The following is a 23,809-nucleotide window of genomic DNA, read 5'->3' on the forward strand; positions in this document are numbered from 1 at the left end:
AAAATGTACAAAATGTACTTGGTTCCTTCAATGAAAAAAAATTTATGTAGACAGTATAGGGGGTCTCCAGGAAGTTCCTAATAAGTTTAAAGCTAAAAATCAAGTAGTTGCAGGATTTGAATGATTCGTATTCTGGTGGATCACCATCAATAAAAATGTAGATCATCAGCTAAGATTTATCAACTATACTAGGGATGTCATTAAGAGAATAGCAGAACAGTTAAATGCCAGTTAAATGCCACTAGCCAAATGACATGGGAAAACAGAATGTCCCTAAACATAATGCTAGCTAAAAAAGGAGGTGTCTGTGCTATAGTTGGGGGAAGTTGTTGCACATTTATCCCCAATAATACAGCACCCAATGGAACTATCACCAAAGCTCTACAAGGCTTAACAGCCTTATTTCAGGAACTAGCGAAAAATTCTAGCATTAACAACCCACTCACAGAATGGTTGGAAAATTGGTTTGAGAAATGGAAAGGAATTGCAACATCTATTTTAATTTTCCTTATCATTCCAGCCCAAATGTGTATATCAGCTGGGTGCTACATCATCCCGTGTGCCCAGAGGCTTGTTCAAAGACCCATTGAAACCACTCTAATCAAGAATAAGAAAGATCCCTATGATGAGGAATGTGAAAAAGCCCTTAGCAAGTTTGAGAAACTAAAATGTGAAAACTGAAAGTGTTTAAAAAAGAAAGAAGAGGGAATCTGTAAGAAAGGAATAAGTTTAGCTTTCACATAAAGACAGCATGGAATAGGGAAAATGGAGGCAGAACCAGCTTAAACAAGCCTTGTGATAAAGGGAAGAAAGAGAATCTGTGCCAACTCCTTATATGGAAAAGTAACCATGGTTACTGGAATGTAAAGAGATATGAGGTAAAATCAGAGGCAGGAACTCCCAGCAGAAAATTGAAACTGAATGAACTCTTTTGGATAGGCTGATCAATTCAAAATCTCAATAATGAGCTAGTTGGCTCCTCAGAAAGGCTGTACAAATTAAAATCTTAAAGATGGGCTAGTTAGCTCTTTTGGATAGGCTGTAACCTCTGTAGTACCCAGTCAATGGGGAAATGGGAGGGACTTGCGCGTTAGGAATAGGAGATTAAAAGATCGCCATTCTCTTCCTCTGGTGCACCAGCCTACCAAGTTTTTGGCTGTGTGCCCTTTCTTGCAAGATCCTAAATACTTTTCTCCTCCAGAACTGGGTGAGCATTTTTTGTATAATGCTTGTTTCTAACACAGGGTCTTGGGGAAGTTCTTCTCCCTTATGGGTTGAGACTTTTGTTATGAAAGCTTTCATGCTCTCTGAGACTTTAGTTAAAGTCATAGTCCTCCTCTTCCTTGGGAATGGTCTCTGATTCTTTCTTGCCAGCAGATTCCTGCAGGAGTTGATCCAGCTAATCTTGTGAGAACTCTAACCAGATGTCATCATCCTCTCGGGGAAAATTAGCTTCTTTCTTAAGCTCTTCCACATCAAATGGTATTGCCTGTAATAAGGCTAAGATTTCTTCACTTGTGCTCATAGCAGGAAAGCTTTCTGGTGGGTTTACTGAGAGTTGGAAGTAGTTCTTTGCCATTTCTAGTCTTTTCTGGTACCGAGCAGAACCTTCTTTCATTCCTTTAAAGACATCATTCTTTTTCCAACTGTTAAATAGGCCAGCCCAGAGTGGTGAGGTGGTCACAAGGGATTTCTTGGAGTCAGAAAAATGTGGGCTACATTTGGAACATAAGATCTCAAATCCATGAGCCAACTTCATGCCCAACTCATGGGCTCCATATTGGGGATGAGATGGAGGAGGCAGCTTGTATCCATTCCATAAATCTGGCACAAACCTATGTTGCACCAACCATGCATAAGAAACTTGGTGAAAGTGACCAATGTCATTATTCATGTCTCAGGAAAGAACGTTTTGAAAGTTCAACAGCCTTGCATGTCAATAGGGTCTTGCAGGTAAAATGCCTAGACTGTTGCAGCCACAAACCTGGGGCACTGCTTCAGCACCATTACAATGCCAGCTGGAAGGAAGCAGTGTCCTTGATGAAGAGAGGTTTGGATTTTTTCTGCATACCCTATGATGCACCTATTCACAGCAGCTTGAATTGATTCTGAAGTCAAAATGTTTTAGGTTAACTAAGGCAGTGTAGTATTGTCAAAGATAGATATATAGATCAGTGGAACAGAACAAAACATTTGGAAGTAGATCCATACAAATATGGGAACTCATTTAAAAGGTTTTTTTTTTTGTTTCTTTTTTTTTTTTTTTTTTTTTTTTTTTTTTTTTTTTGCTATATAGTTATACAATCATTATCCAAGATCAAAGCTACTGGATTACAGTTCAGCAACTTCAGATATTTCCTTCTGGCTATTCTAAAAACACTAGACACTAAAAATAATCTATATAATGAATCAGTATTGGCAGTAATTTGTTAAATCCAAATTTCTTAGTCACACCTCCTCCCTTTCATGTGATCTTTCTCTCAATGTTCACAGCAATGACCATGTTAGTTTCTCCATGCTAGAAAGGGGTGTTAACCTTATGGGGTAGAGTTATGAACCTGGTTGATGTTCTCAGAGAGACCAGTACCTCTGCATTCCAGGGCTTATCTGGCATTGGATCAATCTGGAGGCCTTAAGTTTCTGAAAAAATATAAACTTACCAAGAGAAATTTCTATAGAAATTTAGACAGAGCCCAGTGCACTCTCTAGGGTTTCCAGGAATACTATCAGTTGGGGCTTGGCATTCTATGGCAATATCTGGCTAAAGCTTACATAACAACAATTTCTCCACCCTTCCCAAACTTAGTATTTTATTATTTGCCAGGTTACCACCTCACATTTGTTCTGGACTAACTATTCTGGATTCTTCTGTCCCAGCCTTCTCACCTTCCACTATATGCCATTTCTTTCTGCTATTGACCCAGATAAACTCACAACTTTATTGGGCACAGCTTTTTACTTGTGACTCCCAATGTTGCCCTATCCTGCTTCAAGAAGCAGCTAATCACCAAGTGTCTGAAATTTATGTGCTCCAGTACAGAAACCTGGACTGACTAATGAGATGAGAACCCAGATATGCCCCCCTTGAGACTGAAGGCTGACTTGTATCTACACAACTCTACACTGCCTTCACTGCCATGACAGCTGGTGTTATTAACCATGACACCACTCAACTAATCCTTCATTTGGCATAAATGGTTTCTAACTTTTGTTTTCAGCTTCTTGGTTCCTTGCTTTAACTTTAATCACTTCTGATCAGAAGTACTGCAAGTGGTGATGGCTTCCTAACTTTTCTAAACTTGTATTAGTCATGACATTCAGTTTTCAAAATACCACTGCTGTGGTTTGCTAAAGCTGCCACTATGCAAAATATGAGAAATGGATTGGCTTTTTAAAGGGGATTTATTAGGTTACACATTTACAGTTCTAAGGCCATAGAAGTGTCCAAACTAAGGGATTAATGAGAGGATACCTTCACTGAAGGAAGGCCAATGGCATCCGGAACACCTCTGTCAGCTGGGAAGGCACATGGCCAGCATCTGCTGGTCCTTTGCTCCTGGGTTCCAGATTCAAAATGGCTTTCTCCAAAATGTATCTGGGTTTCTGTCTCTCTTAGCTTCTTCCTCTCAGCCTCTGTGCATCCTTGCTTGTTCTTCCACAGCATTTATCCCTAAGTAACTGGAGATCCACAGTTAGCTTCTCAGGGGCAAACACTGGACTTTACCTCTTAGCTTACCATCTCCAAATGTCATTCTGTCTGCATCTCCCAGCATCTCCAAGCATCTGGGTCTGTGTTGGCTCTTAGCTTCTCCTGGGGGCAAACTCTGGATTATGTATCTTATCTGCTCTCCAAAATGTGTCTCTCAGCTTTTCTTCTGAACTCCTTGTTTCCATGAGCTCTCTTAAGGGACTCTGGTGATCTAATTAAGACCAACCCAGAATGAGCATGGTCACATCTCCATGGAAATAATATAATCAAATTCTCACCCACAGTTGGGTGAGTCACATCTCCATGGAAACACTCAATCAAAAGGTTCCATCCAACATGATTGAATTAAAAGATCATGGCTCTTCTGGGGTCCATAACTGGCACAACCACCTTATCTTTATAAAAATGGCACATGTATTGGTAAACTTGATTAAGGAAGGATGACCATTTAGATATAGAATAATTGCATTTTTCATATAGGCACTTGCATAGGCTTTCCAGCTCTTTTAAGATAGTCTCTACCCCCACCCCATTTTGAAGTATTTAGTCTGAAAAACTTTTAGCCTTACTCATTATTTCTGTGACTTCATTCTCAAGATTTATTAATCAAGTTTGTTTTAATCTTGAAATCAATGGAGGAAACTAGTTTACTGTAATACCCACATCCTCAGTGATGTTCCATTGGGTCATAAACAGTTGGGTTTTTCTGTCACTTGCAACCAAAAGAATCCTAATTGTAACTGGCTTAAGTAGGAATTAATTGGCTCACAAACAGAAGTCTAAATGTCATTTTGGTTCCAAGTGAGACTGGTTCAAGGGGCTTAAACAGTTTCACCAAGGACCATATTTCTTTCCTTGTCTCTTCTCTCCCCTCTGCTTCATAGTATCAGTCATTCTCAGGGCCACACAAGGCCCCACCACCACACTCTTGGGGGGGGGTGGTTCTGGGGTCTCCCTTTTGAACACAGGTGTTCTAGAACTCAATATCATTCAAGTACTATTTCTTCCAAATGTTTTTGTGGAAAAGAAGTTGCTCCTTTTCAGCAATATCTCCAATAAAATATGTTTTAGCAGCTAGTAGTTAGCATGCACATCCCTGAACTAGTCACTGTTGTCATGGGTGTATAGGTAAAGAAATGAAATACCCCAATAAGCTAAAGTCAGTCAAGAGTTATACCTAAGAATGGCTAAGATGAAGGGAGAGTGACCAAAAATGGATGGAGAATGAACAATGGATAATGTCTCCAGAAGAATGTCAGGAATACATTTGGCTTGAAAATGTGGGAATAAATGTTGAGGAAGCATCTGACAAATGCCTTCTGTAAGACCAAAGCCCAGTATAGGATGACTACCCTTCTGAGTTCATAACTCCTTTCTTACTGAGGAGCTCCCAGTCTGAAAAATCACAGGTCTAGCTTTTTTTTTTTTTTCCATTTTTATTGAGATTGTTCAGATACCATACAATTATCCAAAGATCCAAAGTGTACAATCACTTGCCCCTGGGTACCCTCATACAGCTGTGCATCCATCACACTTAATTTTTGTTCAATTTTTAGAAACTTTTCATTACTCCAGACAAGAAATAAAGTGAAAGATGAAAAAAGAAAAAAAGAAAAGGAAACTCTAAACCTCCCCTATCCCTAACCAACCCCCCTCAATTGTTGACTCCTAGTATTGATATAGTATGTTTGTTACTGTTTATGAAAAAATGTTGAAATACTACTAACTGTAGTATATAGTTTGTAATAGGTATATAGTTCTTCCCTATATGCCCCTCTATTATTAACTTCTAATTGTATTGTCATACATTTGTTCTGGTTCATGAAGTGATTTCTAGTATTTGTACAGTTGATCATGGACATTGCCCACCATAGGATTCAGTTTTATACATTTCCATCTTTTGACCTCCAACTTTCCTTCTGGTGACATATATGACTCTGAGCTTCCCCTTTCCACCTCATTCACACACCATTTGGCTCTGTTAGTTATTTTCACATCTTGCTACCAACACCCCTGTTCATTTCCAAACGTTTAAGTTCATCCTGATTGAACATTCTGCTCATACTAAGCAAGAGCATCTACATTTCTTCCACAAGGCAGGAGGGAGAGTCAAAGAAGGTAGAGAGGCAAAAGAAAGAGGAAACAAAAAAAATGACAGCTAGAAAGCAGCAAAAGGAAAAATAACCTTAAATCAAAGTGGAATAAAGAATCAGACAATACCACCAATGTCAAGTGTCTAACATGCCTCCCCTATACCCCCTCTTATCTGCATTCACCTTGGTATATCACCTTTGTTACATTAAAGGAAGCATAATACAATGATTCTATTAGTTACAGTCTCTAGTTTATGCTGATTGCATCCCTCCCCCCATGCCTCCCCATTTTTAACACCTTGCAAGGTTGACATTTGCTTGTTCTCCCTCGTAAAAGAACATATTTGTACATTTTATCACAATTGTTGAATACTCTAGATTTCACCAAGTTACACAGTCCCAGTTGTTATCTTTCCTCCTTTCTTGTGGTGTCTCACATGCTCCCCACCTTCCTCTCTCATCTGTATTCATAGTTACCTTTGTTCAGTGTACTTACATTGTTGTGCTACTTTCTCCCAAAATTGTGTTCCAAACCACGCACTCCTGCCTTCTATCACCCTGTAGTGCTCCCTTTAGTATTTCCTGTAGGACAGGTGTCTTGTTCACAAAGTCTCTCATTGTCTGTTTGTCAGAAAATATTTTGAGATCTCCCTCATATTTGAAGGACAGCTTTGCTGGATACAGGATTCTTGGTTGGTGGTTTTTCTCTTTCAGTATCTTAAATATATCACACCACTTCCTTCTTGCCTCCATGGTTTCTGCTGAGAGATCCGCACATAGTCTTATTAAGCTTCCTTTGTATGTAATGGATTGCTTTTCTCTTGCTTTCAGGATTCTCTCTTTGTCTTTGACATTTGATAATCTGATTATTAAGTGTCTTGGCGTAGGCCTATTCATATCTCTTCTGTTTGGAGTATGCTGCATTTCTTGGATCTGTAATTTTATGTCTTTCATAAGAGATGGGAAATTTTCAGTAATTATTTCCTCTATTATTGCTTCTGCCCCCTTTCCCTTCTCTTCTTCTTCTGGGACACCAATGATACATACATTATTGTACTTTGTTTCATCCTTGAGTTCCCGGAGATGTTGCTCATATTTTTTCATTCTTTTCTCCATCTGCTCCTTTGCGTGTAGGCTTTCAGGTGTTTTGTTCTCCAGTTCCTGAGTGTTTTCTTCTGCCTCTTGAGATCTGCTGTTGTATGTTTCCATTGTGTCTTTCATCTCTTGTGTTGTGCCTTTCATTTCCATAGATTCTACTAGTTGTTTTTTTGAACTTTTGATTTCTGCCGTATACATGCCCAGTGCTTCCTTTACAGCCTCTATCTCTTTTGCAATATCTTCTCTAAACTTTCTGAATTGATTTAGCATTAGTTGTTTAAATTCCTGCATCTCAGTTGAAGTGTACGTTTGTTCCTTTGACTGGGCCATAACTTTGTTTTTCTTAGTGTAGGTTTTAATTTTCTGTTGTCTAGGCATGGTTTCCTTGGTTATCCAAATCAGGTTTTCCCAGACCAGAACAGGCTCAGGTCCCAGAGGGAAGAAATATTCAGTATCTGGTTTCCCTGAGGGTGTGTCTTAGAAAATTGCTTCACCCTTTGATGCCTCAGGTCACTGTGCTTTTGTGCCCAGCAGGTGACGCCTGTCAGCCTATAATTCTTGACTGGTGTGAGGAGGTATGGCCGTGTTCCCCCAGGTTCTGGGGTCTGGTTCTGAATGGAAAGGGCCCCACCCCTTTCCTCCTAGAGAAGGCAGACCCCTCAGGTGGAGGTCATTAGCATTTCAATGGTCTTGCTCTCTGCTTGTGGTGTCTCCACCCTACCCAGAGTCACAGCCCTGGAAACTGAAAATGACTGGGGCTTTCTCCACTGAGCCAAAAAAGAAACAGATAGTCCCCTTTAGACCCAGTCCAAGGTGACCCTCTGGCTCTCCCAGGTCAGTCATCACCCAAAGCCTCTGTCTGTTTTTTGGGGCTGCATACCTGTAGTGAGCAGGTCACAGTCTCTACTTAAAACCCCAGTTGGAGCTCAGTTGAGCTGTATTCTCTTGCTGGGAGAGAGCTTCTCTGTGGCACTACGTGGCTCTGCAGCTCGGGCTATGGGGGAGGGGGTCTCCCGACCTGGTTCTGCAGGTTTTACTTACAGATTTTATGCTGTGTTCTCGGGCATTCCTCCCAATTCAGGTTGGTGTATGATGAGTGGATGGTCTCGTTTGTCCCCCCGCAGTTATTCTGGATTATTTACTAGTTGTTTCTGTTTTTTTGTAGTTGTTCCAGGGGGGACTACTTAGCTTCCACCCCTCTCTATGCTGCCATCTTGCCCCTCCAAACTGATATTCTCCTTTTGAACCATGAGGAGGAAAACAACAAATTTTTTAATGATATAGTTGCTTGTGGCTTATGGCCTCTATATTTTAGTATGTCTTATGTAACATAAAAATCATGCCAACTTAGTTACATCCCATTATACCTGATGTTTGGAAGCATTTTTGGTGCATGTGCTTAAATTGAGATATAATGGCTTACATTTACTTCTTCAATGAGATAATGATGTGAAGCACCTAGCATGATGCCTTCCCTAGTAGATATGAGTTAATTAGCTCCGCTGGCTACTAGAATAGAGGCTGACTCAAGTTATCTAAAGAAAAATGTGAACTTTCCTAAGGATGTCTATAGTTAAAAGGAATCTCAGTGAAATGCCAACACCTGGAATGGATTTTCTAGTGGGCCATTCAGTAGTAGAAGTTCATTGACCTTCCACCATTATGATGGCTTGACTCCTCCTTGTCTCTTTTCTTACTGCTCCTTCCTCTACCAACCAACTTTCTCACCCTCTCTTCTGTCTTTTTTCTCTATTTCATTGCTTTTCCTTACTCATTGTATCTCCTTTTCTGTAGTTCTTTTTATTATAACTTTTTATGCTTGTGACCCATCATAACCCTGACTATCCCATTTCCTTTGTAGGTGACTTTTTTCCTCCCAGCTTCTATGCCACCTAAACCAGGTTAATTCTCCTTTGTATTTCCTCTTGATTTATCAAAGTGTAAAACAATTCCCCCTCTTCTCATTATTATTATTTCTTTCTGGAAAATGTTTCATAAAAATGTTATTAACATGCAATGGATTTATTGTTTTTTTACCATTTAAAAAATTGAAATATATTCACATACCAATCAATCGAAGTGTAAAACAATTGTTCACATCATCATTTAATTGTGTCATCAACATATTGTTATTTTTAAAATTAATAAAGATTGTAACAATTTATAAGCTCTAATTTCTAATGTTGTAAATATAGATATAATCCACATAAATTAAAACTCTTTGAGGTGCTTAATAATATTTAAGAGTGTAAAGGGAAGGGTGTGCTGAAAGCAGCTTGCACTGCCTCACCAGAGCCAATTGCACATGTCCCTTCCCAACTCTGTGTTTAATGATGTCATGTTGGTGGTTTGAAATTGGCTATGGAGGAAGTATTTAAACAACAGAAATCAGCAAATACCACAAGTTGGAGCAATATTTTTAAAAAGCTGGTTATTAAACATTTACGAGAATAGCACCATGTAAAGGAATCCCAAGACCAAAGTGTTGGAGGACCACTGGTCTAGTGGTTACCTCTCTCTCTCTCCTCTTTCACTTTCCCACAGGGAACCTTCCCGAATTCATCTTTATTCAATAAATATTTATTGACTGTCTCTATTTTGCAGGAACTATATTGGGAAATAGAGATGCCAAGGTGAATCATTTAGAAATATATGTTATTACAGAGTTCTCCATTTAGTGTGAGATACAGGAAAATAGACAACCACAAAATTATATGATAATTGTGATCAGAGTTGTTAGGTGTAGCACTATGAGACTGATGGGAATCCAGAAGAGAAATTTCCAACCTGGACTGGGAGATAATTATATGTGAGGGAATCCTAGGAAGGCATTTGGATTAGTAAGCATCCACTTAGGAAATACAAAGCACAGAAAGATGATCTAACATTAGGAACTGTTAACCACACAGCAAGTTGTTATCTAGGTAAACAAAAACACAAAAAGAAAACACCAAGTTTTCATGGAAGCAGCACTTGCAGGAAGCAGCTACCACTCCCAAGTTGGTGAGTAAAGAGAAGAGGCTGGAATTTAGAAGCTTGGTTGGGGCCCCCTGGAGGTGAAATTCAGATCCCGGAGGATGAGGCACTTTTCAGCTGGTGCTGGTGTCTCTGGGTTAAGAAGAGGGGTCCTCTGGCCTGAGACCCGACCTCTGAGGAAGGGGTGCCTGCAGGCTGGTGCTGGTGTCTTTGAGGTGGGATGGTTCTGCAAGCATAGGAAAATCTGTGAACTGAATTAGCTGCTACTATGGGGGAAAATTGGTGTTGCCAGGGTGAAGAAGTAATGCTAGAGAAAAGCTCACAGGCACAGGAAGCAGACAGAAATAAAACATGAAGCAAGTCCCCTTGAGCTCCTCCACCCTTGCAGTATCTTTCTAGAATGCTCTATTGGAAGAGCACAAGAGGAAGTCAGCTGGCAAAAGAGAAATGTAGTTTTCAGAGTTCCTGCACCAGCATCCAGAAGCAGAGGGTTGAAGGGTGCACTTACAGCTGAGCCATAATAGCTTGAAAAAAAAAACAGACATAATCTACCTTTTTGGCTACTTGGCATCCATACAAACTACACTACACTTATCCCTCCTTCCAAACAACAGAAAGACCTCTATATTTCTACTTGAAATTCAGCAATCTGTTTTTGAAATGAATACATTTTATCTTCCCAAATGAGGAGACATGAAGTCCTAAAGTTATTGAATCCATTTCTGTGCAACAGTTACATCATCCGTCTCTGAACCATGTTAATTACTCCTCAGTTACAGCCTCTCCTGAATATTCTTCCACTAAAGGTTGAATTGTAAAGTTACTCTTCAGCAAAATCTCCCCCTCCTCTCTCTCTGTCATCTCCCTATCTATATGTGCATGTATGTTTATGCTTAGTCACATGCATATGCATAATAAGTGTGCCAGTTTGAATGTATTATGTCCCCCAAACACCATTATCTTTGATGTAATCTTGTGTGGGCAGACATATCAGTGTTAATTAGATTGTAATTCTTTGAGTGTTTCCATGGAGATGCACCCCACCCAACTGTAGGTGATAACTCTGATGAAATAATTTCCATGGAAGCATGGCCCCACCCATTTAGGGTGGGCCTTGATCAGTGGAGCCATATAAATGAGCTGACAGGCAGAGGGAACCCAGTGCAACTGTGAGTGATATTTTGAAGTGGAGCTACAACCAAGAGGGACACTTTGAAGAAAGCACAGGAGCTGCAGATGAGAGACATTTTGAAGACGGCCATTGAAAGCAGACTCTTGCTCCAGAGAAGATAAGAGAGGACAAATATCCCAAGTGCAACTAAGAGTGACATTTTGAGGAACTGCAGCCTAGAGAGGAACATCCTGGTTAGAAAGCCATTTTGAAACCAGAGCTTTGGAGCAGATGCCAGCCACATGCCTTCCCAGCTAACAGGTTTTCCGGACACCATTGGCCATCCTCCAGTGAAGGTACCCAATTGCTGATGTGTTACCTTGGACATTTTATGGTCTCAAGACTGTAAGTGTGTAACCAAATAAACCCCCTTTATAAAAGCCAATCCATTTCTGGTGTTTTGCATTCTGGCAGTGTTAGCAAACTAGAACAATAAGCAAGGAAGATAATATAAAGAACTGCTTTAGTCTTCATTTCCATAACTGATCAGAAAAGCATAGTTGATATTTAAACTTCTTTCTTCCATTCTACTGCTTTATTTATCCTCAGTTAGGACTTCAGTTGATTGGGGTTCTTTACCTGGTAGTATGATCTGAAATGTCATTACTGAAGTTTCTTAATATTCATTGCTCATGAGTTTTATTTACTGCAATAATCCATTAAATTTCAATGTTGAACATGGAAGCACTAAGAGATTCCTCAGAGGACATAGTCCTCACTACCCCATTGTATAGCAGCAACTCAATTTCTCTTTAATAATCTGGATCAATCAAGCAAGTGGTACCAAGAGCACAAAAGATCCAGGTGTCAGTTTCAACTTCCAGCTCAGTGGAATTATTGTTGTATCTCCTGGCAAAACATTCTGCCCTTGGGAACAAAGACCTCCAAACCCACAGAGCTGAGAATTTCAGTACAGGCAGCAAAATTTCTGTGAGTGGTTATTAGGTATAAAGGAATCCATTCCCACTTCCTGCTTAAATTCTGGACCCATATATTTTGGCTGTATAAGAAACAGAACCATATATGGTTTTTTGATTCAAAGCATATTTCATCTTGTAAGATAGAACCCCATCTTCCAAATGCCTCACATTGTAAATGACTTTAGGAGGCCATGCTACCATTCTATTAATCCAACTCCTTCTGAGTGTTGGGTAATGTGGTAAGATCAGTCAATTCCATGGGCAGGAGCCCACTGCTGTTACTTCTTTGGCCGTGAAATGAGTTATCTGATCAGGAGCAATGTTGGGTAGAATGCTGTGATGATGAATAAAGCATTCTGAAACTCCACAGATGGTGCTACTTTTCAAAAGCATTGCAAACAGGAAAAGCAAATCCATATCCAGAATAAAGTCTATTTCAGTGAAGACAAACCTCTGCCTTCTCCATCATGGAGGGGTCCTTATAGCTGACTGGTGTTCTGGAGAATGGCGCCATATTGGAGGTGAGTGTCAATTGCTGCTGTTGCCAGTTAGGCACTAATCAGTAACAGTAGCAAGGGCAGTCTATATTGTTGAGACCATGAATAGTCTCAATTCTTGCCACTGTGACCACTTTATACAGGAACCCATCAAGCACACGGTAAGACAGCTAGGGAAAGAATGACATACAGATATATAAAGAACAGGTTTTTTTCCTACCTGGTTATTGAGAGCTTCCTCTGTAGTGGATGCTCTTTGGAGGACATTCACATCAAATACAAACATCTTCACAATCTGTGACCTTTATGAGAGATCCATCCACATACCTCTTCCCCAGACCCCCTTGTCACAAATACTCCAATCCTATTCATACCAAGTCTCTGAACATTCAGCCAAGCTGTTAGCAACTGTAGTGAATCAGTATAAATCCATGCTTCTGGCCATCTTTCAATTCAGACAAAGTGGACAAACAGGTGTGCTACTTGAAGTTCTGTGCACTGGCACTTCTGAGTAGTATTGGAATGTTGTAACTGTCCACTCTACTCTGTTTCAGCAAATCATGGAGAACCATCTGTAAATTAGGCCTGAGCATCATTTGCCTCATTCAACTGTCATAAGAAACTCCCCTATGAGGTCCTAGGTGTGGACTGAGGGAGAAGTGGCAGGAGTTGATGAAGGAGTATAAGCCACCTGCTAAGGCAACTTAGTTGTATCTTCTGGATCTGCTTAAGCTTGATCTCTTAAGAATATACTAATTCCACTTGATGTCAGATTGCTCCTGTGCTCACCCAACATTATGGCTAAGTAGCTCAGTCAGTTCATGATGAGAAACACAGTTCACATATAAGGCATTAGGTACCAGAAGCAAGCCAGAATCAGTGTCTGAAGAGAATTGTTATCTGCTGAAGAGGCAAAGATTTTCTATAAAACCCTGGAGGTATATACTGTATTTCTCCAAACTGTTGCATGCCAAACACTTCATACAGCATCCTATTTGCCACAGACACTCCAAGTATCATTGGATCTGTGGGGTAACAAAGAGGAGCAGCTTGCACATCAGCCTACCCTTGCTCTAATCCCCTTCAAAACTATAGCTTTGCACATTATTTGTTGAGTGGAATCTAAGAAGAACACTTGAATATAGTGTATATTACCTCTAAAATCCAAAATGGCCCATGTAATAACTCTTGTTTAGTGGTAGGTCCAGCAACTTATCTTTCACTTTGGAGGAGATAGCTTGGAATGTTACATACCATTGGACTCCAGAGAACTTCACTGAGGTAGTGGGCTTCTGAATTTTTGTAGAGTTATCTCCTACTCTGTGCTTTACATATGTCTCATTATGTGCTTTAAAATACTTGCTACTTCTTGCTCAGTTCCTAAGCAGTTGCAATTAAGATGATGTCATCAATATGGTGGACAAATGTGATTTTTATGTGGAATGTCAACATGATCATAATCTCTGCAGACTATGTATTATGGCAAAGATCAGAGGGTTGACTTGGTGCTGAGGCTACAAATGGTAAAAGCAAACTGCTTCTGATGGTCCTTAAAAATTCATATGAAGAGGAAAAAAAAACACATTTGCAGACTTACAGTTGCATACCAGGTGCTAGTGGCTGTGTTGTTTTGCTCCAGAAAATATACTACATTTGAACAACTGCTATTGAAATCATACCAGATTGAGTTTATGATAATCCACAGTCTTTCTCTCAGATCCATCCAACCTCTGTATAGGCCAAACATGGAATTTAAATGGAGGATGTGATTGGTGTTACTACCCCTGCTTTTTGTCAAACCCTTAACAGTGGCACTAAAATCTGAATTTACCTCAGGGATGAGGTAGTGCTTTTTGATTTACTATCCTGGAACAGACAAGAATTTCCATCAGCTACCACTTGGTTCAGTTTTACCCTAATGGTCCTCAAGAGTCAGAGATTCAACTGGACTCCTGTAGAACATATATCTCAGAATTAGTCTTCCTTAGAGTTGTCTCTGAATAATGTAAGAGTTGTGTTATTTATCCACCCACTGAGTCATTGGAAAGGACTGTTCTCACATACAGCTAGAGAAGGCTCTGGCTACCAGAGAAAATGAATAAGGCACCTACAGCATCTGCTACAAAATTATTCGGATGGGATTAATTCTATTTTGAGCATGCACTCATGCACCCTGTGCACATTCTATCATAGCATTTACTGTGTTTTATTTGACTGACCTATTTATGTGCTTACCTTTCTAACCAGACTGTGTCTGTTTTGTTTTGTTTTCAGTGCCCAGTGTGGTACCTGGAACATAGTAATTTCTCATTAAGTGGTGAGCTAAACTGAATGCTTTCCCCCTAAACAGTATTCTTGTGCTGTTTTAGAAACCTCTTCCAGAAGCGGTACAGTGACACCTGACATACAAAGAAGAGCATAATCAACTACAAGTTGGATACTGGCCCTGCTTTTAGCAAATTCCAATCAAGCTCCCATTGAATAGTGGGAAAAAACATCTCTCCACAGAAAACTGGAACCTGCAATTAATTTATAGTGTGTATGCAATGGTTTTCTATAGTAGTATAAGATATTATGTAAATGCATTTACTTGATTGTCTTTCATCTATGGGATGCTAAGTCTTTTATTAATATATATAATTCCTAAAATTAAAAATGACTGGTAATCATCATGCAGAGTTGAGATTGTTTCCTGAGAACAAAAACAATTATCAGCAGGGAGGCAAAGTTTATGAATCATACTGATTTTTTTCAAGTAGGGAATAGTTTATCACATTAAATCCATATATGAAAAGAAATGCATTGTTTGACTTGAACTAGAATGCATGAGTATATTTTAGAGTCATTGAACCCCAGTGATAAAAGTTTCCTCAGTTGCAGGTGTTTGATTCCCAGTATGTGTGCAGCTGGTTGGGATAAGATCAGAAGTTACTATGATTCGGTGCTTCTGGGAACACACAGTGGTAAATACTTATGAAGAAATAAAACAATAAATTACTTGGCTTACATTACTTGTGTTCTATATGCCACAAACTACAGTATGCTAAAAATTTTATACTTTTCAACTGTTGTGTCACCTTAGTTTTTTTTTTTTTTTTTTAATGTTATCACATAAAGGGTTGGCATCATTTGAAGCTGAGTTGGTCTGTACAGCTGTCTGGTTTCCCTGGTCTGCTGCAGCTCCAAATTTGGGTCATAAACATCTTGGAGATGTCTGACCTCAAAAGCTGTATGGGAAAGTGAATGAAGCCTGTGAGAGGTAGCACATGACTTTTCTCCCTGGTGACCACTTTATGCACCTCTCAGAACAACATGGAAAAAAGACAGCTGGGTGGAGACAGTCTAACTTATTTGGTTATAGAAATGGGTGATAAAGAGGTATGGAGTCCAGATTTGCAAGGACAGGGCCATATAAAAGCAAAAGCAAAGGAAAGAAATAGGTTATTCCTGAAGTTTCCAAACATTTTATGAATGTAATATTCATCAAATTATACTGATGGTGATCCTTGGGCTTTGCAATAAATATTCTTAATGTGTGATAATTTTTTAAATATAATTTGTGTCCAGGTTGATTCACCCAGTTACCAAATAAATACAAGGTTCAGTTTTCATACTAGGATATTTAGCTCTATACAGAGAAATGATTTATTCCTCTAACATAGCTTGTATGCTACCCAAATTGGGTCTCTTCCAAGCACAGGTAATTGAATATGTAGATAGTTCATTATAATCTTTTGTCAGTTTTAGAAGAACAACTTAAAGAAGTATTTCTCTTGATACACATCAAAAAATAAGTGACATTAAGAAATAATAGGGTGACATCATCAACATGGTGATGTAAACACTGAAAACTTCTCCCCAGATATTCATCAAAAAGGGGTTAACCCTGACTTGTTCAGAACTGTGGAGAAGGGTATAGATTGGAGAAGGACCCTATGAATGCCAAATTGAAGGAAAAGAAAAATATCAGGTAGGAAAACTCCATTCCAAGCTGGCTGGTCCTCTCCTTTTCCCCTCACTTATCTTCTGCAGCACATAAGGGGCATAGAAACAGCAGTTATGATTCCTCTCACCTCCCACCGGCTATACAGACCATAAAATCTCTCACAGCAGTTAGACAGATCCCCAATGGTTGGAGACCAGGAGGACAGGGGAGGACAAAGAGTCTGAGAAAACATGGGCAGAGGCTGTTTCTGGTCCTGGGTCTGAAAGCCCTTCCCCCACCCTTGAGGGAAATAGTAGCTGATGGCCTGATCCTTGCCTGGGGGACAGCTGAAAACTGTGGAAGCTGGGGGAATCCTATCCCATAAGGAAAGTGGGGGACCCAGCCCCACAGTGAGTCAGATTTTTCCCAGCAGTGTGAGGGCAAAAGAACCCACAGCTTCAGGCCCTCCTGGTCAGATGGAGACTCCAAGGGGTAATTCAGCCCCACCCAGTCAGGCACAACCCAGGCTCCAAGAGATAATTCATCCCCACCTGGCCAGACTCAGCAGGGGCTCAAAGAGGTAATTCAGCCCCACCTGGTCAAATGCAGCTTCTCAGCTCCAGGAGGTCATTCAGATACAGCTTGGACCCCAAGAGATAATTCAGTCCTGCCTGGACAGATTCAGCCCAGATCCAGAAGATAAACACCTTCTGAGGATGATTAAGTCACCGGACAGCATCATTTACTGGGCAGACCAGAAAGCACTAGGGAATTGCAGGACTTCTCAGAACTTCTCCAGACATTATCCCAGGTCCACTGGAGCTGGTTTGCACCCCTGCATGGGAACCAGGCCTTGTTTAAGCTGAGAAATATGGATGACCCAATGGTTAAAGCAGTGCTCTAAAACACACCCAGGGCTTGCTGGCCAGTGAAAAACAGAGTGCCACTGGGAGAAAGCAGACTTATTTTACCCTCACAAGGAGAACTAGCTGTGGTCCCCAGTGCCTACTCTCCAGAGGCAGGCTGCTATGGGCACCTGGTATTTCGGGGAGACCAGGGGGCAGAGCTAATCTGACAACTGACTGGTGAGAGAGACATATAGGCAGGGCAAGAATCAGAATAACAAGAGCTGAAAAATTCTGACCAATTAAACAGAGGTCTAGAGGTCTAGAATAAGTTGAATTGAATGCCAGAGAACAAGCAGAGAACAAAGTCAACCAACAAGAAAACCCTAGAAAAAAGAGTGAAAATGACCTCTAGAATAAACTAATCAAGGAAACCATATGCCTAGACACCAACAAAAAATTATGAGTCACACTAGGAAAAATGAAGATATGGCTCAGTCAAAGGAACAAGCTAACACTTCAAATGAGACACAGGAGTTGAAACAACTAATTAAAAAGGTTCAAACAAACCTCCTAAATCAATTCAAATATCAAATCAATGAACTGAACAAAGACATGGCATAGAGATCAAAGATATAAAGAATATATTGGGCAAACATAAGGAAGAACTCAAACATTTGAGTAAAAAATGGCAGAACTTATGGGAATGAAAGGCACAATAGAAGAAATGGAAAACACAATGGAGACATACAACAGCCAATATGAAGAGTCATAGAAAGGATTCATGAACTAGAGGACTGGACACCTGAAATCCTATACACAAAAGAACAGATAGGGAAAAATGGAAAAATATGAAAAAATATGAACAGGGTCTCAGGGAATTGAATGGCAACATGAAGCACACAAATATGTGTTATGGTTGTTGCTCTAGTTTGCTAATGCGGCCAGGATGCAAAACACCAGAAATGGATCGACTTTTGTAAAGGGGATTTATTTGGTTACAAAGTTACAGTCTTAAGGCCATAAAGTGTCCAAAGTAACATATCAGCAATGGGGTACCTTCACTGGAGGATGGCCAATGGTGTCTGGAAAACCTCTGTTAGCTGGGAAGGCATGTGGCTGGTGTCTGCTCTAAAGTTCTGTTTTCAAAATGGCTTTCTCCCAGGATGTTCCTCTCTAGGCTGCAGTTCCTCAAAATTGTCACTCTTAGTTGCACTTGGGATATTTGTCCTCTCTCAGTTTCTCCAGAGCAAGAGTCTGCTTTCAACAGCCATCTTCAAACTGTCTCTCAACTGCAGCTCCTGTGCTATCTTCAAAGTGTCCCTCTTGGCTATAGCTCCTTGCTCCTTCTGTCTGATCTTATATAGTGCACCAGTAGTTTAATTCAGACCCACCCAATGGGCTGGCCAACACCTGGGTGGTGTGCATCTCCAAAGAAACACTCAAAGAATTACAATCTAATCAATACTGATAATGTCTGCCCACACAAGATTACATCAAAGATAATGGCATTTGGGGGACACAATATATTCATACTGGCACATTCCACCCCCTGGACTCCAAAATGACATCTTTCCAAATACAAAATACATTCATCCCACAACAATATCACAGGAACGTAAACCATTTCAGTATCAATAGTTAAGTACAAAATTCCATCAAAATTAATTATAGATGTGTTCAGTCCTAAGGCATAATTTTCCTTTAGCTGTGGATCTATGAACTTAGAACAAGTTATGTGCTTCCAATATACAGAGGGACATTCATAGGATAAACATTACCATTGCCATAAGGAGAAAGAGTAAGGAAAACAGGGTTAACAGGACCAGAACAGTTCCTAAAACCCACAGGACAAACTCCATTAGATTTCAAAGTCTGAGAGCCATTTACAGAATGATATTGCATCCTTGGAGCTTGAGAGAGCAGGAGTCTAACCCTTCCTAAGGGTCTTTGAGGCAGCTCTTTCCTCTCCAAATGCTTAGGTGAGTGCTCCAACGTATCCACACATTGGGAAGACCACCTTCTCAGCCCCACCCTCCTCAAACATCGGGGCAGCACTCAGATTCTCTTCCATCTCTGGGGCACATGGTCAACCCCTTTGGAAGAGTGTGGTGGAAGCCAGGCTCTCCCCAATTCCCTGGGAATGTGCTCCACCCTCTTTGGGGCTTGGGATGGCAGAACATTTCCTGAGCATTGAGGCAGAAGGCCCACCCTTGACCTCCAGGGCAAACTCACCCTTTCCATGCATGTGGGCTGCTCCACTCTCCCAGCCTGAGACCTCTTGACTCCAGATCTCAACCTCCATGGCTCTGTCTTTGAAGAAATTTTTCCTTCAATTTGTTCCTTGTCTGTCTCCTCCAGTCCAGACTGGCAATGGCTCTGTCTATAAAGATATCACAAAAATTCTGTTGGCTTTGCATGAAGCACACAGGGGTCAAAGCCATCAGACAATAGGACTTTCCACAAATCCTTTCTGTTTAACTCCTTTTCCAATCTTGGCTGGTACTGAAATGGTGGCTGGGTTCCATGTATGGTTATATCCTCAAGTTGGGCTGTATCTTCTGGGATTCCACCCCCGGGAAGCTCATAATTTTCCAAGCCATCAGCTTCTGGTTTCTTTGAACCCAAGAGTTCAGTTCTAAGTTTATGTCTATCCACTCACTTTTTACTATAAGCTGCAAGGAGAAGCCAAGGTACATCCTCCACACATAGTCTGGAGATCTCCTCAGCTAAGTATTCCAGGTTGTCTCTTTCAAGTTCTTCCTTCCAAAGTGTCCTCTTGGCTATAGCTCCTTGCTCCTTCTGTCTGATCTTATATAGTGCACCAGTAATTTAATTCAGACCCACCCAATGGGTGGGCCAACACCTGGGTGGGGCGCATATCCAAAGAAACACCCAAAGAATTGCAATCTAATCAACACTGATAATGTCTGCCCACACAAGATTACATCAAAGATAATGGCATTTGGGGGACAGAATATATTCAAACTGGCACAGGTGTCATGGGTGTCACAGAGCAGAAGAGAAGGGGAAAAGGGATGAAAGAATAATGGAGGAAATAATGACTTAAAATTTCTCATCTTTTATGAAAAACATATAATTACAGATCCAAGAAGCAGAGAGTACTCCAAACAGAATAAATCCAAATAGACCTATGCCAAGACATTTACTAATCAGATTGTCAAGGTCAAAGACAAAGAGAGAATTCTGAAAACAGCAAGAAAAAAAGCAATCTATCACATACAAGGGAAGCTCTATAAGACTATGTGCAGATTTCTCAGAAGAAACCATGGAGACAAGAAGGCAGTGGTTTGAAATATTTAGGATACTGAAAGAGAAAAACTGCCAACCAAGAATTCTATATCTAGCAAAACTGTCCTTCAAAAATGAGGTAGAGTTTAAAATATTTTCAGAGAAAGAGAAGAGAGAGTTTGGAACAAGAAAAAGGCTCTATGAGAAATACTAAAGGGAGTGTTACAGGCAGATAGGAAAGGACAGGAGAAGTCTGGAGAAGAGTGTAGAAATGAAGACTATTAGGAAAAGTAAAAAGAAAGAGAGATAGAGAAAAAAATATGACATATACAATCCAAAAAACAAAATGGTAGATGAAAATACTACCTTAACAATAAGAACATTAAATATTAATTGATTCAACTTCCCAATTAAAAGAAATAGACTGGCAGAATGGACTAAAAAACAGGACCCATCTATATGCTGTCTACATTAGACCCAAGAAAAAAATAGGTTGAAAGTGAGAGGTTTGAAAAAGATATTTCATGCAAACAACAACTAGAAAAGATCAGAGGCAGCTATACAAATATCAGAAAAATTAGACTTCAAATGTAAAACAATTAAAGGAGACAAATAAGGACACTATATTAATAAATGGGACAATTCATCAAGAAGACATATCAATTATAAATATTTATCCACTGAGCCAGAGTGCTCCAAAATACTTGAGGCTCACACTGACAACACTTAGGGAGAAATAGACATCTCTACAAGAATAGTTGGAGACTTCAAAACACCATCTCATCAATGGATGAAACAACTAGACAGAGGGTGAATAAGGAAACAGATTTTGAGTAGAATGATAAGTGAACTAGACTTAGACATTTACAGAACACTACACTCCACAACAGCAGGATACATATTTTTCTCAAATGCTTGTGGATCATTCTCCAGGACAGACCACATATTGGGTCACAAATAAAGTCTCAATAAATTTGAAAAGATTGAAATTATGACCTGAGAAAGTGTTTTGTATAATGGAAAGAAGTTGGAAATCAATAACAGGCAGAAGGCCAGAAAACTCACAAATACATGGATGTTAAAGAATACACTCTTAAACAACCAGTGGGTCATGGAAGAAATTACAAGAGAAACCAGTAAATATCTCAAAACAAATGAAAATGAAAACACAACATATCAAAACTTGTGGAATGCAGGAAAGGCAGTGATGAGAGGGAAATTTATTGCCCTACATTCCTATGTTAAAAAGAAGAAAGAAAAAAATTGAGGAATTAACTGTTCAACTGGAGGAACTAGAGAAAGAACAGCAAACTAACCCCAAAAGAAACAGAAAGAAAGAAATAGCAAAGATTAGAGCAGAAATAAATGAAACTGAGAATATGAAAACAATAGAATCAACAAAACCAGAAGCTGGTTCATTGAAAAAAAATCAATAAAATTGATGGATCCTTAGCTACGCTGATGAGAGAGATGGAGAGAGAGATGGAAAGATAGATTGAGAGATCTGGAGATAGATAGATAGATAGATAGATAGATAGATAGATAGATGATACAAATAACTAAAATCAGAAATGTGAGAGGGGACATAACTACTGACCCCACAGAAATAAAGGAGATAATGAGAGGGTACTATAGCAAATATATGCTAATAAACTTAACAACATAAATGAAATAGAGAACTTCCTAGAAAAGCAAGAGAAAGCAACATTGACTCAAGATGAAATAGATGATCCCAACAAACCAATCACAGTAAAGAGATTGAACCAATCATCAAAAGCTCCCCCAAAAGAAAAATCCAGGACCAGATGGATACCATGTGAATTCTACCAAGCATTTAAGAAAAAAATTAGTACCAATCCTGCTCAAACTCTTCAAAAAATTGAAGTGGGGAAGCTACCTAACTCATTCTGTGATACCAATATCACCCTAATACAAAAGCCAGACAAAAATACTACAAGAAAAAAATTAGAGACCAATATCTTTAATGAATATAGATTAAAAAATCCTCAACCAGAAACTCACAGATCAAATCCAACAGCAGCACATTAAAAGAATTATACACCATGCCCAGAGCCTGGGATTTGAAACCAGTTCCCAGCCCCATCCAGTACCTACCTGCCTGCCTCCTCATTCCTCTCAATGACAGATGCTGGTAGCCCTTTTCCAAGAACTACCTGAGATGTGGAGTGGCTGCAGCCATCTCCAAGATGATGGTAGTGCCCATTGTGTGGGTCAAGTTGCTGCTGCAGATGCAGCATGCCAGCAAGCAAATCACCACAGATAAGCAATACATGGGCATTATTGACTGTGTCATTCACATCCTCAAGGAGCAGGAAGTCCTGTTCTGGTGTGGTAACCTGGCCAATGTCATCAAATACTTCCCCACTCAGGTGTTCAACTTTGCTTTCAAAGACATATACATAGAGCTTCCTGGGTAGTGGAAAAGAGGACACAGTTTTGGCACTATTTTGCATGGAACCTGGCATCAGGTGGTGCCTCTGATGCCACATCCTTGTGTTTTGTGTACCCTCTTGATTTTGCCTGTACCTGTCTAGCAGCTAATGTGAGGAAAGCTGGAGCTGAAAGGGAATTTATAGGCCTCAGTGACTGCCTTGTTAAGATCTACAAATCCTATGGGATTAAGGGCCTGTACCAAGACTTTAATGTGTTGGTATGTGGTATCATCATCCACCAAGCTGCTTACTTTGGTGTCTATGACACCACAAAGGGAATGCTTCCCAATCCCACCAATACTCACATCTTCATCAGCTGGATGATTGCATAGTCTATCACAGCTGTTGCTGGGTTGACTTCCTATCCACTCAACACTGTTTGTTGCCATTTGATGATGCAGTCAGGGCATAAAGGAACTGATATCATGTACACAGACACATTTGACTGCTGGAGGAAGATTGCTTATGATGAAGGATCCAAAGCTTTCTTCAAGGGTGCCTGATCCAATGTACTCAAGTGCATGGGAGGTGTTTTTGTGCATGTCTTTTATGAACATAGGTTATTTTCTGCTTCCCACCCCCCACCATGAACAGGCATGTTTTATTATATAACATACCTTTAGCAATCTGAACCGATGGTTGGCTATTTATCAACTGGCAAATATTTACTGGTTGAAAATGGGTAGCAATAATATTCATCTGACAAGTTTTTCCCTTAAAGCCATTTCCATGATGATGATGATGATAATGGTGGTGGGACTCAGTTGTATTTTTTATTTCAGTCTTTCCTAATAATTAACAAATTTGAAGAAATAAAAATATCTGAAATACAAAAAAAATTATACATCACAATGAAGTGGGATTAATTCC

The 23,809-nt window shown here is 39.9% G+C and overlaps 2 pseudogenes; one reads left to right on the forward strand and one right to left on the reverse strand.

Annotated features, from left to right (window-relative positions):
• Positions 1-1,104: 1,104 nt before the first annotated feature.
• Positions 1,105-2,239, reverse strand: LOC119530318 (annotated as a pseudogene).
• A 19,318-nt stretch (positions 2,240-21,557) lies between these two features.
• Positions 21,558-23,529, forward strand: LOC119530319 (annotated as a pseudogene).
• The last annotated feature ends 280 nt before the right edge of the window (positions 23,530-23,809 follow it).

The sequence above is a fragment of the Choloepus didactylus genome, chromosome 3 (assembly GCF_015220235.1).
Source record: "Choloepus didactylus isolate mChoDid1 chromosome 3, mChoDid1.pri, whole genome shotgun sequence".
NCBI classification, from domain to species: Eukaryota; Metazoa; Chordata; class Mammalia; order Pilosa; family Megalonychidae; genus Choloepus; species Choloepus didactylus.